The sequence below is a fragment of the Anabrus simplex genome, chromosome X (assembly GCF_040414725.1).
Source record: "Anabrus simplex isolate iqAnaSimp1 chromosome X, ASM4041472v1, whole genome shotgun sequence".
NCBI lineage: Eukaryota > Metazoa > Arthropoda > Insecta > Orthoptera > Tettigoniidae > Anabrus > Anabrus simplex.
The window spans coordinates 208,795,263-208,811,639 of record NC_090279.1 but is presented as its reverse complement, the minus strand read 5'-3'; the positions used below and the strand labels follow the sequence as shown (position 1 = coordinate 208,811,639).

General features: G+C 39.9%; 1 non-coding gene across 1 annotated transcript; it reads right to left on the bottom strand.

Moving 5' to 3' along the window:
• Positions 1 to 13,402: 13,402 nt before the first annotated feature.
• LOC137503405 (5S ribosomal RNA) lies at positions 13,403 to 13,521 on the bottom strand. Its single transcript, XR_011019123.1, has one exon. It is a non-coding gene; the product is annotated as a 5S ribosomal RNA (ribosomal RNA).
• Positions 13,522 to 16,377: the final 2,856 nt, after the last annotated feature.

Genomic DNA, 16,377 nt, shown 5'->3' with positions numbered 1-16,377 from the left:
GGCTGTTATGTAAATCAGAACATTATAGGAGGCGAGTACTTCTGATAGAGAACAACAACCAACGCGAATATTACTAAAGATGAAATGAATCTTCACTGCAAGTTTATAAAGCAGGCGCTCCTCAAATGCCTGTACCAGAGAAAATACAGGCTGTATCTAAATTAAATGGACGCGTCTATTGATCAGATTGACACACCCGGTTTTGATTTTGGCAAAGTTATTCCGGTGTTTTGAACGCTAGATTCATTGTTACGAAGCATAGTGCAAGAAATGGACAGTGTTTTCCAGTATGTTTTGTTCATTTCCCAGGATCAGAATCAACATTTCACCCAGTTTGTTAACTTCTTGCAATCAAAACGAGGTTTTCATTCAGTTTGTTGACTTACAGTGTTGAGTGTTTATACTTCAATCCAGCCTTTTACATTTCACTACTTCAAGGGAACAAAGTGCCCGACAGTAGAATAAAAGGTAGAACAGGACATTCCTGAACTCCGTCGCCCCCCATTCCCACCGTCCGGTGACATGCTGTAGCGTCCATCCAAATCTTCGCCCTGCAAAGTTGCCTGTCGAACAGACAGATGATCAGCAAGTTTCACAGGCTTCTTCAATCTCATTGCTTGGATTTCCTCACTAGATCGGCTGCCTCTCCTATCAGATAAAGGCATCATGAGGCTGAGTGGAAGCTGCTTCAGTCTTCAGAAAAGGGGGCCTTGGAGTGAGATACACACATGGCTGCCTCTCTTATCAGATAGTGTTTCATGAGGCTGAGTGGAAGCTGCTTCATTCTTCAGAAAAGGGGGCCTTGGAGTGAGAAACACACATAGCTGCCTCTGTTATCAGATAGTGTTGCATGAGGCTGAGTTGAAGCTGCTTCAGTCTTCAGAAAAGGGGGCCTTGGAGTGAGATACACACATGGCTGCCTCTCTTATCAAATAGTGCTTCATGAGGCTGAGTGGAAGTTGCTTCAGTCTTCAGACAAGGGGACCTTGGAGTGAGATACACACATGGCTGCCTCTCTCATCAGATAAAGGCTTCATGAGGCTGAGTGGAAGCTGCTTCAGTCTTCAGAAAAGGGGGCCTTGGAGTGAGATACAAACATGGCTGCCTCTCTCATCAGATAAAGGCTTCATGAGGCTGACTGGAAACTGCTTCATTCTTCAGACAAGGAGGCCTTGGAGTGAGATACACACACGGCTGCCTCTCTTATCAGATAGTGTTTCATGAGGCTGACTGGAAGCTGCTTCTGTCTTCAGACAAGGAGGCCTTGAAGTGAGATACACACACGGCTGCCTCTCTTATCAGATAGTGTTTCATGAGGCTGACTGGAAGCTGCTTCATTCTTCAGCCAAGGGGGCCTTGAAGTGAGATACACACACGCCATCGGTGCTCAGCGTGCAGTTAATAGCATTTCATGCGGAATAAACTGGGACCACGTGGAGGAAGACTTCAGGTTAGCTTGCAAAGTGTTATAGAGGAGGCGATCAAGTAAAGAAAAAGGAAAACGAAGCTCGTTGAAGAGGGGAAAGAAGAGGAGGAGGAGCAGTAGCTAGAGCACCCCTTTCTTGTAATTTACAGAAATAAACATTAACGCTGCAATACGGCAATAAAATAAATCAAGCCGGAGAAAACATTATGGGAGAGGAGAGCTTGTTCCAGTAAAAGGATTCGCATAGCCGCAGCGGCAGAATGTTTGATTTAAAACACGCTTCATTTGCTCCTTAGAGCACTTGGAACCTGGAACAGAAAACACGGAGAAATTTTAAAAGAAAAATATTTCATTAAGTACATGTATATACATAGTTGATTGAGATAGACCACTAACTTGTATCCTGTGTTTGAGGTCATGCCTAGGAGACCACGACACGTTCTTCTTCTTATTTTCTTATTATAATATTATTAATAATTATAGTTTATCCCTACTAACACTCGATCCAGTTTTGGGAAAAGTGATTCATAAATGGAAGAAATAAACTAAATAGGTAATTTACAAACATCTTGAAAACAAATTTCGCCTTGATTGCTTACCTTTCGCAGATGACTTCGAAATTCTCTCCACCAACAGACAAGAATAAATCCAGTCCACAGTAAAACGACCAAAACCGGAGTCCAAATTTCATTTGAAAAGGCGCAGTATATGGAAAGAACTCAATCAAACTTTCAAGTAGATACGTCCAAGTATCTTGAAGAAATTATTCAACCAGAAAGAAAACAAACAAAGATACTTCAAAGAGCTAACAAAATCACCTAGAAAAGATGTAACAAGGAATCTCTATAAAAGAATTCAAAATTTTGACATAACAACACAGTCATAAAATCGGAGACACGTTATGCGTCCGAAACGCTAATAACTGGGGCCAGGCCGTAAATGAAATGTCACCAAAAAACAAGGGAGGAAAATTCTGGGAAGAATCCTGGGACCTAAATAAGAAAATGGAATTTTGAAGAAAAAGAAACCTGAGAAATATATCAAGTCTCAGAAAATATCACAGTTACAAATAGAAAAAAAGAAACAATTGAAATTCTACAGCACCCACACAGAACGGATAACAAGTTGACAAAAAAAAAAAAAACCTTTCAAGCCTTGCACTGTCCTTGAAAAACGGGAACAGTTGGTTAGTGGAAATAAACGAAAATTTAGAAGAAACTGGTATTACCGAAAAGCCATTCAAAACGCTGTTGATTCGTCGGATGGAGAAGGTAAGCCTTGAACAGACCCCTTGGTGTTATTCGACAGGTGCAGACTGTGTGACGGCACTGTGTTTCACTCTCTCTGAGCCCAGCATGTCCTCGGACATTCCAGGTACCTAAAAGTGATACAATAAATAAATAAATAAATAAATAAATAAATAAATAAATAAATAAATAAATAAATAAATAAATAAATAAATAAATAAATAAATATTATATCATATTTATTTTCCTTCCTGGCCAGGTCCCCGGGTATATATTTAGCGTGCGTGTCTCTTAACCGGGCGCCGTTGGTTCGATTCCCGACCAGGTCAGGAATTTTTACCTGGTTCTGATGGCTGTTCCAGGTCTACTCAGCCTACGTGATTACAATTGAGGAGCAATCTGACAGCCAGATGGCAGCCTTGGTCTAGAAAGTCAAGAATAACAGCCGACAGGATTCATCGTGCTCTCCACACGACACCTCATAATCTGCATGCCTTCGGGCTGAGCAGCGGTCGCTTTGTAGGCCAACACCCTACGGGGCTGTTGCGCCATGGGGTTTGGTTTTTTATTCTTCTTCCTGAGTGAACCTCGTCGACAAATATTAAAATCTTTGAAGGAGCAATGATCCAAACCTGGTTTCTTAGGGGAGGAGGCTGATTCACTTCTCCTACACCTTTCATGGTACGTACAAAGCACTGTTTTGTAGCACCAGAACATGCGTGCGAACGACGCGGACCAATAAGAAGGAATTCCTTTACGAGCTGTACACCCTTCTCCTCAGGGCTATTAAGAAGCCTTTCTTCGTCTAGGTCGTACATAAAAACATATTTTAAGTTCCGTCTTTATTATGCCATATATCACGTATGGATAGCTCGCTTTAAGAACTATACTTTGCCCCAATTTCACACGGAACAAACCGGAACACAAGTGCTATAAAAATGTCACACGTTCTAAAATATACGGTCGAATGAACCAATCATTAGATGGTCGTAAAAATGATTCTTCTCTCTTACTTCGATTTACGAAAATAAAAATAAGGAGTGAAAGGAAATTCTTTTTTTTTTCTACTTCCTCCTTCTTGGCAGTCTAGAGAACTTTTCTTTTTAGTGGTTCTCTATACACAACAATTGTGGGATGTTTCTTGTCTCTGTGTTTCTTTACTACCACCTATTCTGGCGTATCCTTGAATGAAGAATGCGTTGAAGCACGATATCTTGAAATAAAGGTAAAATCTGATAAAGGTGGGAGAGTTGAATGCTCTGTGCTTATGTCTGTTTTATTCAAAATGATTATAATATGTCCAGTGGCTCCTCGTACCAAAATTCAACTGTGTGCTGCAGTTATCAGAATCTATATAAATAAAATCGTAACGATCGTGTGTTTGTACATTGACTATTTTGGCGAAATTTCCATTCAGTTATCCGTTTCAGGTGTCATTATGACTATCTGCATCCGGCTCCCCGGCTAAATGGTTAGCGTGCTGGCCTTTGGTCACAGGATCCCGGGTTCGATTCCCGGCAGGGTCGGAAATTTTAACCATAATTGGTTAATTTCTCTGGCACGGGGGCTGGGTGTATGTGACGTCTTCATCATCATTTCATTCTCATCACAACGCGCGGGTCGCCTACGGGAGTCAACTCAAAAGACCTGCACCTGGCGAGCCGAACCTGTGCTCGGACACTCCCGGCACTAAAAGCCATACGCCATTTCATTTATGACTATCTGCATATTTTTTAGCTTTGTTGTCTGTTTGTTTGAGTTCTTATAAATTGAGACTTACTGGATATATTTCTACCAAACTTCATATTTAGAATCTATCCTGCCCTTGGGTAGTGATGTTTCTGCTATTGCCTTTACGTCACACCGACACATATATGTCTTATGGCGACGATGGGACAGGAAGGGGCTAGGACTGGGAAGGAAGCGGTCGTGGACTTAATTAAGGTACAGCCCAAGCATTTGCCTGGTGTAAAAGTGGGAAACCACGGAGAACCATCTTCAGGGCTGCCGACAGTGGGGTTCAAACCTACTATCTCCCGAATACTGGATACTAGCCGCACTTAAGCGACTGCAACTATCGAGCTCGGTAACTGATGTTTCTAAATCCCTGAATTGACTGGGGGTTTATACGAAACCGTTGTTTTGCACTCCCGCAATATATAGACAACCAACCATAATGGAAATCTACCTGCGTTAATGGAAATTAATTCTAAAACTTTTTTCTCAAGTTCAATCATTTCGATACAAGAGTTAATAGGGGAGATATTATTAACGGACCGTTTTTCAGTCTAAGTTCGAGCGGCCTTTTTTAAGCTTTTTGTTGATTTGTCTGTTCGTCAGCTGAGAAACTACTCTATATATTTCTACCTAACTTTATATCTGTCCTTGGGTAGCAATTAGGGTCAATATTATTTCTAAATCCCGGGTTGGTTTGGAGGTTTATGGGAAGTCGAAGTAGTGATTTTACCGTCCCACAAAATACATCTAACCAATCTTAATGGAAAAATACGAGCCTTAATGGAAATCAATTCCTAAAAATGTTTGTCTCATGTGCACGTTTTCGATAGGAGGATAACAAGGGTCATTAATGGACTGTTTTACAGGCTGTCATGCCATTTCACTATTTTCGATAGAATAGATAATAGGAGAGGTTATCGTCAACGACTAGTTTCACGAGTCTTCAGCCACTGTGCCATTCCTGGTTTCAGATGAACAACAGCATACAACCCAGAAATAGGGAGAATTATGCACAACTTCGGACCAGGCCTGTATCGTTCAATAAACTCTGTGATCTGTCTCCACTTTGTTCACCTTTATCCTATTTCATGATACTGCCACCTGTTTCGTAACTTCGCATAAATTCATGAAGGAATCGTGAAATCGATTACCATTTCCCGTGCGAACGGGTAAACACGCTGATCTTTAAATAAATAGATAAAAATATACAGGATGGTCTGAAACACCGTGAACTGGTTACATGAGCGTTAGAAAGTTGACCATACTGATAAAGATTTGGGAAAAAAATAATACGATAGCACGCTCCGTTGTCATTTCATCAGCTGCTGAAGTTAACCAATCAAATCTCTTCGTCGGGGAATTCAAACAGGCTTTGCGAGGCGGTATTGCTAATTCTCCAGGTTGGGGATTCGAACAGCGACCGCCGAGCTGACATCAGAGACACCGGCTGAAAGCAATGAAGGGATAATCGAATACTTTTAATATTCGAATAACCTCCATCCGATTACCGTATTTACGTGAATAATCCCCGCCACTGAATAATCCATGCACCCTAATTTTTAGAAAGGCTCATTTTGAAAAAAATAAATTCCAACATTGACGCAAAATAAAACCCGCACCCACATTTCGTGCCTCAAAAAACAAAACGATGCGGGGATTATTCGCGTAAATACGGCATTTAAATAATCGAATAAACAATCGGGTACAATAACCGAATGAGTTTCAAATACTATTCAGTTGTAGTGATGATGTAATCGAATAATTTTAATATTCGAATAACCTCCATCTGATTATTTAGATAATCGAATAAGTGATCGAATAAAATAATCGAATGAGTTTTCAATATCATTCAGTTGTATCGCATAGAATGTTCGGATGCGTCAGGAATCAATTTTTCGATTTAAGTGTGTCGGATGGATAATCGATTGAAATAAGCGAATAGATGAACTCTTATGAAAAATAGATATACGTCTTTTTTCGACCGTATCTCCAATTGTTGAAACTAAATGAGTGAATGAACTGCCTTAATAACCTCACTTTCATTTGATTATTTCGAAAGCATCCCCCTCCCCATGGCACTACAGCCCTTGAAGTGCCTTGGCCTACCAAGCAACCGCTGCTCAGCCGGGAGGCCTGTCATGTGGTCAGCACGATGAATCCTCTCGGCCATTATTCTTGGCTTTCTAGGCCGGGTCCACTATCTCACCGTCAGATAGCTCCTCAATTCTAATCACGTAGGCTGAGTGAACCTGTTACCATCCCTCAGGTCCAGGTGAAAAACCGTGACCTGGCCGGGAAACGAACCCGGGACCTCCAGGTATGGGGCCGGCACTTTCGAAAGCATTCACAATTCAATTTCTTCATTCATTCGAATGCAGTTCCGAATGAATATGTGAAAAAAATATTCGAAAGATCAAATTCACTTTTCGGGTGCCTCTTTGATTCGAATGAATTTTCGAATGAATAATCGAAAAAAATAATCACATGGAAAAAATATTCAGGCGCTGGCCTCCTGACCCCAACTTGGCAGGTTCGATGGTGGTTCAGTCCGGTGGTATTTTAAGGTGCTCAAATACGTCAGCCTCGTGTCGGTATATTTACTGGCACGTAAAAGAACTCCCGTGGGACTAAATTACGGCACCTCGGCGTCTCCGAAAACCGTCAAAGAGTAGTTAGTGGGACGTAAAATGAATAACATTATTATTAAAAAGAAACTAAATCCTTTCAGATTCAGTCATTAAAATAATTTAATAAAAATGACCAAAATATCGATTTTTATCCCCGGAGTGTCGCCTTAAGCGTGTATACATTATTATATGAGATCCTACCTTATATAAAAAGATGCTGGAAGTGTCATCCTTCATAAATAGGGACTTTATAGACACCATTAAGATTTTCTGCACACCAATAGCGAAAGTTATGAGTGGAGTCCGGATTATTAGGTACTGATAGGTTAGAATGCAAACTTAATTAATCCAGTAACAAGTATACCCTACACTGTACAACGGTTATGCTATGAGATTTGCATAGATATTAGGGGTACAGCCCAGAGAACTCCTTGAATTTATGCTACTCTTCCTACATTATGGTCCAACGGGTTGCATCACACTTCCTACAAACCAAATTACTTTGCATTCTAACCTATTACCACCTAAAAATCCGAGGTATAGTTATGACTCTTCACACCAGGCCTCATCCGTCAAGAACACTAGCTGTGGGTCGAATAAAGGACCATTCAATAATGCAAGATACCAGTCAGTCTTGTCGCTCGATCAGCAGGTTTTAAACAATGGGCCTGTGTGAACCTGTACGGTTTGTTGTTTAACACCTTTGTAGCTCTGTGTGCAGAAGAAACCGAAACCACTGCTTATTGTGCTAATTCAGCGAGTGATTTATTCGGTGACCGTTCAAGATTCGCATCAATATAATGTAATTCTTCCTTTGTCAAAACTTTTCGTGTGCGCGCATGTTTTTGTGTATAAAGGAAAGGGTGATAGACATGAAGCTGAAAATTACAGGCCAGTAAGTTTGACATGCATTGTATGTAAGCTTTGGGAAGGCATTCTTTCTGATTATATTAGACATGTTTGTGAAATTAATAACTGGTTCGATAGAAGGCAATTCGGTTTTAGGAAAGGTTATTCCACTTAAGCTCAACTTGTAGGATTCCAGCAAGATATAGCAGATATCTTGGATTCTGGAGGTCAAATGGACTGTATCGCGATTGACCTGTCTAAAGCATTTGATAGGGTGGATCATGGGAGACTACTGGCAAAAATGAGTGCAATTGGACTAGACAAAAGAGTGAATGAATGGGTTGCTATATTTCTAGAAAATAGATCTCAGAGAATTAGAGTAGGTGAAGCTTTATCTGACCCTGTAATAATTAAGAGGGGAATTCCTCAAGGTAGTATTATCGGACCTTTATGTTTTCTTATATATATATATATAAATGATATGATTAAAGGAGTGGAATCGGAGGTAAGGCTTTTTGCGGATGATGTTATTATCTATAGAGTGATAAATAAGTTACAAGATTGTGAGCAACTGCAACGTGACCTCGAAAATGTTGTGAGACGGACAGCAGGCAATGGTATGTTGATAAACGGGGCTAAAAGTCAGGTTGTGAGTTTCACAAATAGGAAAAGTCCTCTCAGTTTTAATTACTGCGTTGATGGGGTGAAAGTTCCTTTTGGGGATCATTGTAAGTATCTAGGTGTTAATATAAGGAAAGATCTTCATTGGGGTAATCACATAAATGGGATTGTAAATAAAGGGTACAGATCTCTGCACATGGTTATGAGGGTGTTTCGGGGTTGTAGTAAGGATGTAAAGGAGAGGGAATATAAGTCTCTGGTAAGACCCCAACTAGAGTATGGTTCCAGTGTATGGGACCCTCACCAGGATTACCTGATTCAAGAACTGGAAAAAATCCAAAGAAAAGCAGCTCGATTTGTTCTGGGTGATTTCCGACAAAAGAGTAGCGTTACAAAAATGTTGCAAAGTTTGGGTTGGGAAGAGTTGAGAGAAAGAAGAAGAGCTGCTCGACTAAGCGGTATGTTCCGAGCTGTCAGCGGAGAGATGGCGTGGAATGACATTAGTAGACGAATAAGTTTGAATGGCGTTTATAAAAGTAGGAAAGATCACAATATGAAGATAAAGTTGGAATTCAAGAGGACAAACTGGGGCAAATATTCATTTATAGGAAGGGGAGTGAGGGATTGGAATAGCTTACCAAGGGAGATGTTCAATAAATTTCCAATTTCTTTGAAATCATTTAGGAAAAGGCTAGGAAAGTAACAGATAGGGAATCTGCCACCTGGGCGACTGCCCTAAATGCAGATCGGTATTGATTGATTGATTGATTGATTGATTGATTGATTGATTGATTGATTGATTGATTGATTGATTGATTGATTGATTGGTTTTATTGAGCACTGAGTCAGTAGTTTCAAATTTACTTACAATTACGCGAGTCTGTGCTCACCAGGACATTGCCGAACAAGTGCATCCTGTACCTGGCGAGTCGACTCGTACTTAAAATTACTTGAAACTATGAAATTGCGGCGTTGCAATGATGACTGCTGAGACTCAGACTGGCTTCGAACACGTGCTCGCTCCTTACAAGGGCAAGAAATATGTGCGCGCCTCCCGTACGGCTGCTTAAGTCTCGGAGTGTAGAAAGGCAGCTGGACGGTCTGGGTTTATAGCAGAGACCCTGTAGATTCATGTATATAGTGCCATTATTAGTGCATACGAACCCACCCTCTAATAATATGTAGTCATGTCAAAATATATAGATCAGCTAAACGTGTCAAAACCCCCTACTGAAGAGAGAGAGGCGGGTGGGATTCAGTAGTTTAATGATCCCCTGCTTGTTACTTTGACGTGTCAAACTGTCAATCTCTCCTCACATCTTCCCCTCCCTTCCTCCTGAACCCGCATGCAAACTCCAATCCCAATGCATGACCCGGTATCTTCCAAGACAATAACAGATTAATATCATTTGATTCCCTTTTCCATTCAACGACCTTAATTTCATCTGCAAAGAGAATTCTCTAAATTAAAGGAAGAATCTCAAATGACCTGGAGGCATACAAAAAAGTAAATTTCTGTTACTTTGGCATCGCGCAAATTTCAAACTAAGCCGTCTTCTTTTGTTCGTCTGCCATCGCTTTTTGTCCTCGATTCTGGATAACAATAAAGAGTCTTTGAACTTAATACAATATTATTATCATTCTGTGGGGTTTTATTATCAAATGTATCCGATATTTAAAAGACAAAAGACTTGGAAAGCGAAGAAGAAGATAGAGCCTTACAAAAGTGAGACGAAGGAAAAGTTTATCTGAAACCATAACCTCTTCAGAAGTTTTTTTCTTAAATCTACTTCGTTCTAACCTATAGAAAGCAATTCTAAGAAACTGAAGGCAAAACAGAATATCGGGAACTTTGCGCGATACAGTTTGGAAAAGAGGGTGGAGGATTTTATGGGTGGGGGACTGGAGAGAGAGGAATAGAAATAAGATATACTTCCCTCTTATCATAACTCTTAACACTTAAAGAAAGAATAAGAGTATATATCGTTTACTATCGCAGATGAGTCGTAGCATTCAAACGTGAAATATTATCAGTTCTTAAGCTAACTTTCGCTCCAACTTGAGCCATTTCGAGAATGATTTAAGATGCAACTTTAGAAAAAAAGGTGTTCCGTCTCGAACACTGCAATCTTTTCTCTTTTTTGTTCATTCTCTACTTCTTCTTTTTTCGAAGAAAGGAGAAGACAGAAGATGGCACTTGCGGTATGACTGACAGAACGAAGGAAGTACAAAGAAAGTCAGACTACGATTATCATGAGTTATGGATGCTGGGGAATATTGAAGAGGCTGAATAGAGAGTAGGGATAAACTCGGCGAGAATGGAATAAGGCTAAAAATAAGAGTTGTAAAGTATGGGCAGAAAGCTTACAAGAATGGAACATTAGTGTGCGCAGGGCAGGTGTGATACAGTGGTTAAGACCGACAATCGATAATACATATTTCGTTCCTGTCGAATGTATCGCTACCGGACATGGGGATTTTAATTGTTTAGAATCTATTTTTAGGTTCCTGAAATAAGTTCTCATGGATTCCATGAAAAAGTGCAACCTTGGCATGTTTTTGTAAACTAAAAATAGTGGTATGTTTAACTATATGAACAGTACATATTAGAAATGGCCATATCTAGTGATGAACATGTTTTTAAAATCATGATTATTAAAGTTTCATTCCAGTTTTTGAAGTTTCAAAATGAAGAAAAAAATTGAAATTGTAAAAATATTTGTGCTAGATTTTGTCTCAACTTTCTCTCCAATTATAAATGTGATTCTAATGTGCATTTAATAACAAATAACTATTATAGTACAGGGAGTATCAGAATAACTTTTAAGAACTTGTTAAATTTGTTCATGAACTCTAATGATTAATTATCTCTTTTAAACAAACAATACTACTTTAATTTGTCCTTATATACTATTATCTCCTTTAATCTTATAAGCATTTTGTTCAGTTATAATGTTTTTTGTGAACTGTTGTGATAAGAAGTATATCACACCCTCACACTGTATTTAGAAGCGAGAGAATTTATTGTAAGTATTCGATTCATTATTATTATTTAATTTGTATACTTATTATTAATATTTTAACCTGAAAGGTCTCCATATATGGTATGAGTAATTTGTTTTGTGCAACGGTTGGGAAAACCTTGCTATTTTAACTTGGAAACTTTGTATGACTCATGCGGCCATGTAAGATGAAAGAAAGTATATAATGTTTCCACCTTTGAATACTATTAATATAAGAAATGTAAGTTTACATTCCTATTTAATTAAAATAGGTATCGGTTTCGACCAGTATTCATGGTCATCATAAGCCAATTATAACTTTAAAACAAAGCGTAGAAAATTAATTGCGAAGTTTAAATAATTCTGTTTTGTTTCTGCTAGTGAAGCACCAAAATCTTTAAGGAGCACTGTGCGTTGAAATATAGCAAAAAAACACAAATAAGATGCACAGGTAGAAATGGAGTTTAAATGATGCTGTCAGATGCAGTTTATGGAGCACTATAATATATAAGGGAGCACTGTGCGTTGAGATTTCAAAGTTATATAGAAGTCTAAAGTCAAATACGTATTTTAGTTGTAGTTTATGAGGCACTGTATAATTTTAAGTATCAGTAATGTGTGTCTATAAAGAAGTCGTAGATCAAATACGTTACTAAGACATATATATATGTTCGAGAGCACTGTGTGTGAAGAAGAATCAAATACGCACTTAAATGTAGTGCGGAGTAAGTACTTGAAGAGTTCAGTTGCAGTTTATGAGACACTGTATAATTTTATAGATTAGCACTGCGTGTTGGTAGATCCAAAAATGATATAAAAGTCGTAGATCAAATATGTACTTGAAGTACGGAGCAAGTTCTTGAAGAGTAGATCAGCATTGTGCTTCCAAAAGTTGAGTAAGTTAGATTCATGAAGTTATTGAAATATATAACATAGAAAATACAATTGTGAAGAGAATAAAACACTAAAAAGCGCATCACAAGGTCTGATGAGGTGGACTTGTTATTGTAGTCGAAAAGTTCGGATGACACAGGTGGAACACCCCAAAGTCTGTGGACGTTGTGATTGTCTTGTGTCACTGGGAGAGATTCAGGGCGTGGTCTTGATAAGGGAATCTACTCGTGATTCGCTGACCAGGATCAATCTCGACGTATATTTTGAGAGGAAGGGGGAAAGCTGATGTCTATTAAGGCATGTGATGATACGGCGAGGAGCACACTGGTGCACTTACAACTTCTGATACGGTACTGGAGTGACACTGCTGCGCTATACTGGACTGGCCTGTGGAAGGTGGCTCTTATTATGTTTCCGGAACGTGGTTGACCTACAACTGTGGAGTGTTTAGGCACTGGGTATTGTATCACTGGTGGAGGCTTGGTAATAAATGTTGGTGAAAGCTATGTCAGACTTTCCATAATTTACGTCTTAGAACGACAAGCGTGTTTTTCTCAAGTGAATGTACCTTTAAAACACGCGTAAGAGTCAGTGAACGCAGTGTTTTATGAGGTACAGTATCTGTGTTATATACTACTCCTTGACGCTACGGTCCTTGCAGAACCTTGGTCTCCGCAACAATCTTCTTCCAAAGCTCTCTGTCGATTGCCTTGGTCCTCCATCTCCGGACTCGCATGGTCCGTCCGGTTTGTTCTTACTCTTTGCGGCTTTTCAACAGTTTTTTTTAACGGGATAGAGTTGTCAACCCTATGCCCAACTCCCAACCTGGAGGACCAGGGTATCCCCTTTAGTCTGGATCATCACCTTCGACCTGTCCGGCAAGGGAGGCCCTACCAGTAGCTAAGCTACCGCCGGCATAGCTCTCAGGATTTTTTGACCACACAAGCCCCACCACCACGACAAGTTAAAGATACCATCGATGGGGAAAAAAGGGAATTGAGCCAACGGCACGTGGTGTTCCCAAGCGGTCACCCATCCAATTACTGACCACGCCCAATGTTGCTTAACTGCGGTGATCGGACGAGAACCGGTGTATTAAAAATGGTATGGCCGTTGGCGTGTGATATAATAAGTGCCAATTATGAGAATCTGCAAGTCGTTTTGATACGGACACATTGAAGGGTACTTATCGACCTATAAGTACATTGTTCATGGACTGACTACAAATGGTGGCTTAGTCCTCGCTTTCGTTTTCGCACTGTTTTCATCGTTGTTGTTGTTGTTGTAAATATGGAATCTTCCAGAAATATTTTGTGTGTGCATTATATGTATATATTGGTGTGCTGATGAGGTGCTCTTGCACGGATTTTATTGAGAATATGTTTGTTATTTTAGAATCAGTGGAGTTGATGAACCTAGGTGCAGTTCCTACTTATTTAGTAGTTTTCAGAAGGTTAGGTAGGGCCTGAAGCAGATGTACCAGTACGCATCTTTTATGTACACGCCCTGGGAGAGAAAGAATTATTATCATGCTCCATTAAAATTTGAGGGACCCATTCTGGTGAACTCTGCTGCCCATACTACGGACATTTCGACTAATTATTTTTATTAATTTATTTCGATTATTTTATTTTGATTATTCTAGTTATTTATTCACATTACATTACACTGTGTAACATCCGTTACATTCAAAATAGAGAAATAACAGGAAAAACAGTGATTGTCCTTTTTTAATTTATATGTTTAGTTTTCTAGATTTTCTTTGGTCTGCAATAAAATTTTCAAGTATCTACTAGCTCTCATCTCACAGAGTTTATTGATTTTCATCACCTACCTCAACAATTGGGTTGCTTTCATGTAACACATTTTACAATATGCTTTTTTTAATATTTAAAATTCTGGGAAAGGTTTTAATTCAGAAAACAATAGCTCATAGCACACACAAAATTAAGAGCTATCTTTTGCAATCGGTGAGATTTTGATCGATTGTTATTTCTTTCTCCAAATTTGTCTTTTTAACTGTTCAACTGTAACGCCCGTTATAATGGAATGCCTGTTCTATTCCAATGTAACACAGGTTTCAAAGAATGCTAATAACTTTTATAAAACATCTCAAACTATACAATGCAATGTGTAATATATTCGACTGAGAAAAATGAAACTATGTTCCTCAGAAACATTTTGGGTCCTAAGAAAGTGTCCGAGGGTTTTCTCATCTCAAACAAGGAACTGTATGCGGGAGTGAAAAATATCACCACTGTTATGAAGAAACGAAGGTTAACTTTTTAGGGTCACTTGTAGATAATAAACCCGGAGAGATTGACGCACAAATTGCTCACTTTACAGGAAAAATGTAAATATCATCCCCGCTGGTTGAGGGAGGTGCATAAAGACATGCTGTTAAGTGATATAAGACCAGAGGACGTAACAGAGAAGACCAGCTTTAGGAAGACATGTGAACTTTGTTCAGTAACCGTTTCCCGGCTAATTCCTTTCCCCATTCTCGGATAACGTCTTCTAACAAGGAATTGAAGAGAACTGGTGACAGTCCATCACCTTGTCTGACGCCAGGTGCAGATCTTTCAAGTTGACTCCCTTTGGGCGAGCTGCGCATCTGTGAGGATTGGACCCTACCTAGGATGATTTCTAATGCGTAAGACAGCACATGCACCCGCCTCCGAGCCATCAGAACTAACCAATTAAGGTTAAAATCCCCGACCCTGCCGGAATTGAACCCGGGACCATCTGCATGCTAACCATTTATCCACGAAGTCGGACCATATACATCATGAATAACATAATTGGTTCTTATCTGAAACCCAAGGTCTGATCGATACATATTAAGCGCGAACAGGGTAAACATATGGCCAGCCGCGCGGTGTAGGAGTAGCAAGAATAGATTCGTAGGTCACCTGCTAAGACATTCAACTTATTGCACCAATCTGATCTTAGATTACATTTGAAATCCAAATGAGAGAGACGTAAGAAAGGGAAAGCAGCAGCTGGAGGGGCGTGTCCAGTAGAACCTGGGACAGTTAAATGCTAGCTCAGCGCCTTTTAAAGGAGGCGCTGTCGGCTTTAAAATGGCGGCACTTAAGAAATAAAAGCATTTTTCGAAAGAAGAGACATCGGGGTATTTTTTAGAGTTCTAAAACCAATTTTGATATTTTCCTCGAAATTCATGACATTTTACTATATAGTGTACCGTTAAATTTGGTCCTAGAGGAACGATTCCCAAGAAGTCTACACACACATATATATAATAAGAGTTTTCTGTGTACTGCTCAGAAATTAAAAATAATGGTATTTCTGTGTCGTTCATGTTCATAGTAACAATTTTCTGTCAAGTCTGTCTGTCTGTCTGTCTGTCTGTCTGTCTGTCTGTCTGTCTGTCTGTCTGTCTGTCTGTCTGTCTGTCGGTATGGGCATGACGAGAAAATGGCTGGAGGGAATTTAATGAAAATCGGTATGTAAAATTTGGAAATAAGGTGCTACAATCTAGGCCAGGGCCTCTCAGGGTGCATGCGCCTGATGCATGCACTGTGCGCGGTGCAAAAGAAGACTTCGCTTGGTTGACCAGAGTACAGACCCTCCACTCGTCGATTTGGAGCAATAGCGCTGTCTCTCTCTTTCCCCACGCCTGTCTTACCCGCTCCCCCTGTCTCCCTCTTCCTCATTTACTCCGCAGCGCTTCACATCCGAGCCGAGTTGAGCCGAGCTTAGCCAAGTAGCCCAGAGACGAAGCGTTGGTCCGAGCGGAGCCGAGTGGGACCGATGCACTGTGCACAGGAACGCTGCGCCGCAGTTTGCACGCGTATGATTTTGGGCGTTTGAGAGGCCCTGGTCTAGGCTATAAATAATGTTTATCCACCCTGGATGAAAGGGTAGTTTAGTAGAAGGCGATACAATTTATTCCTAAGTAACTATATTATTGGTCTATCGAAAAGTATACATAACAGGAGTTACAGAGAATA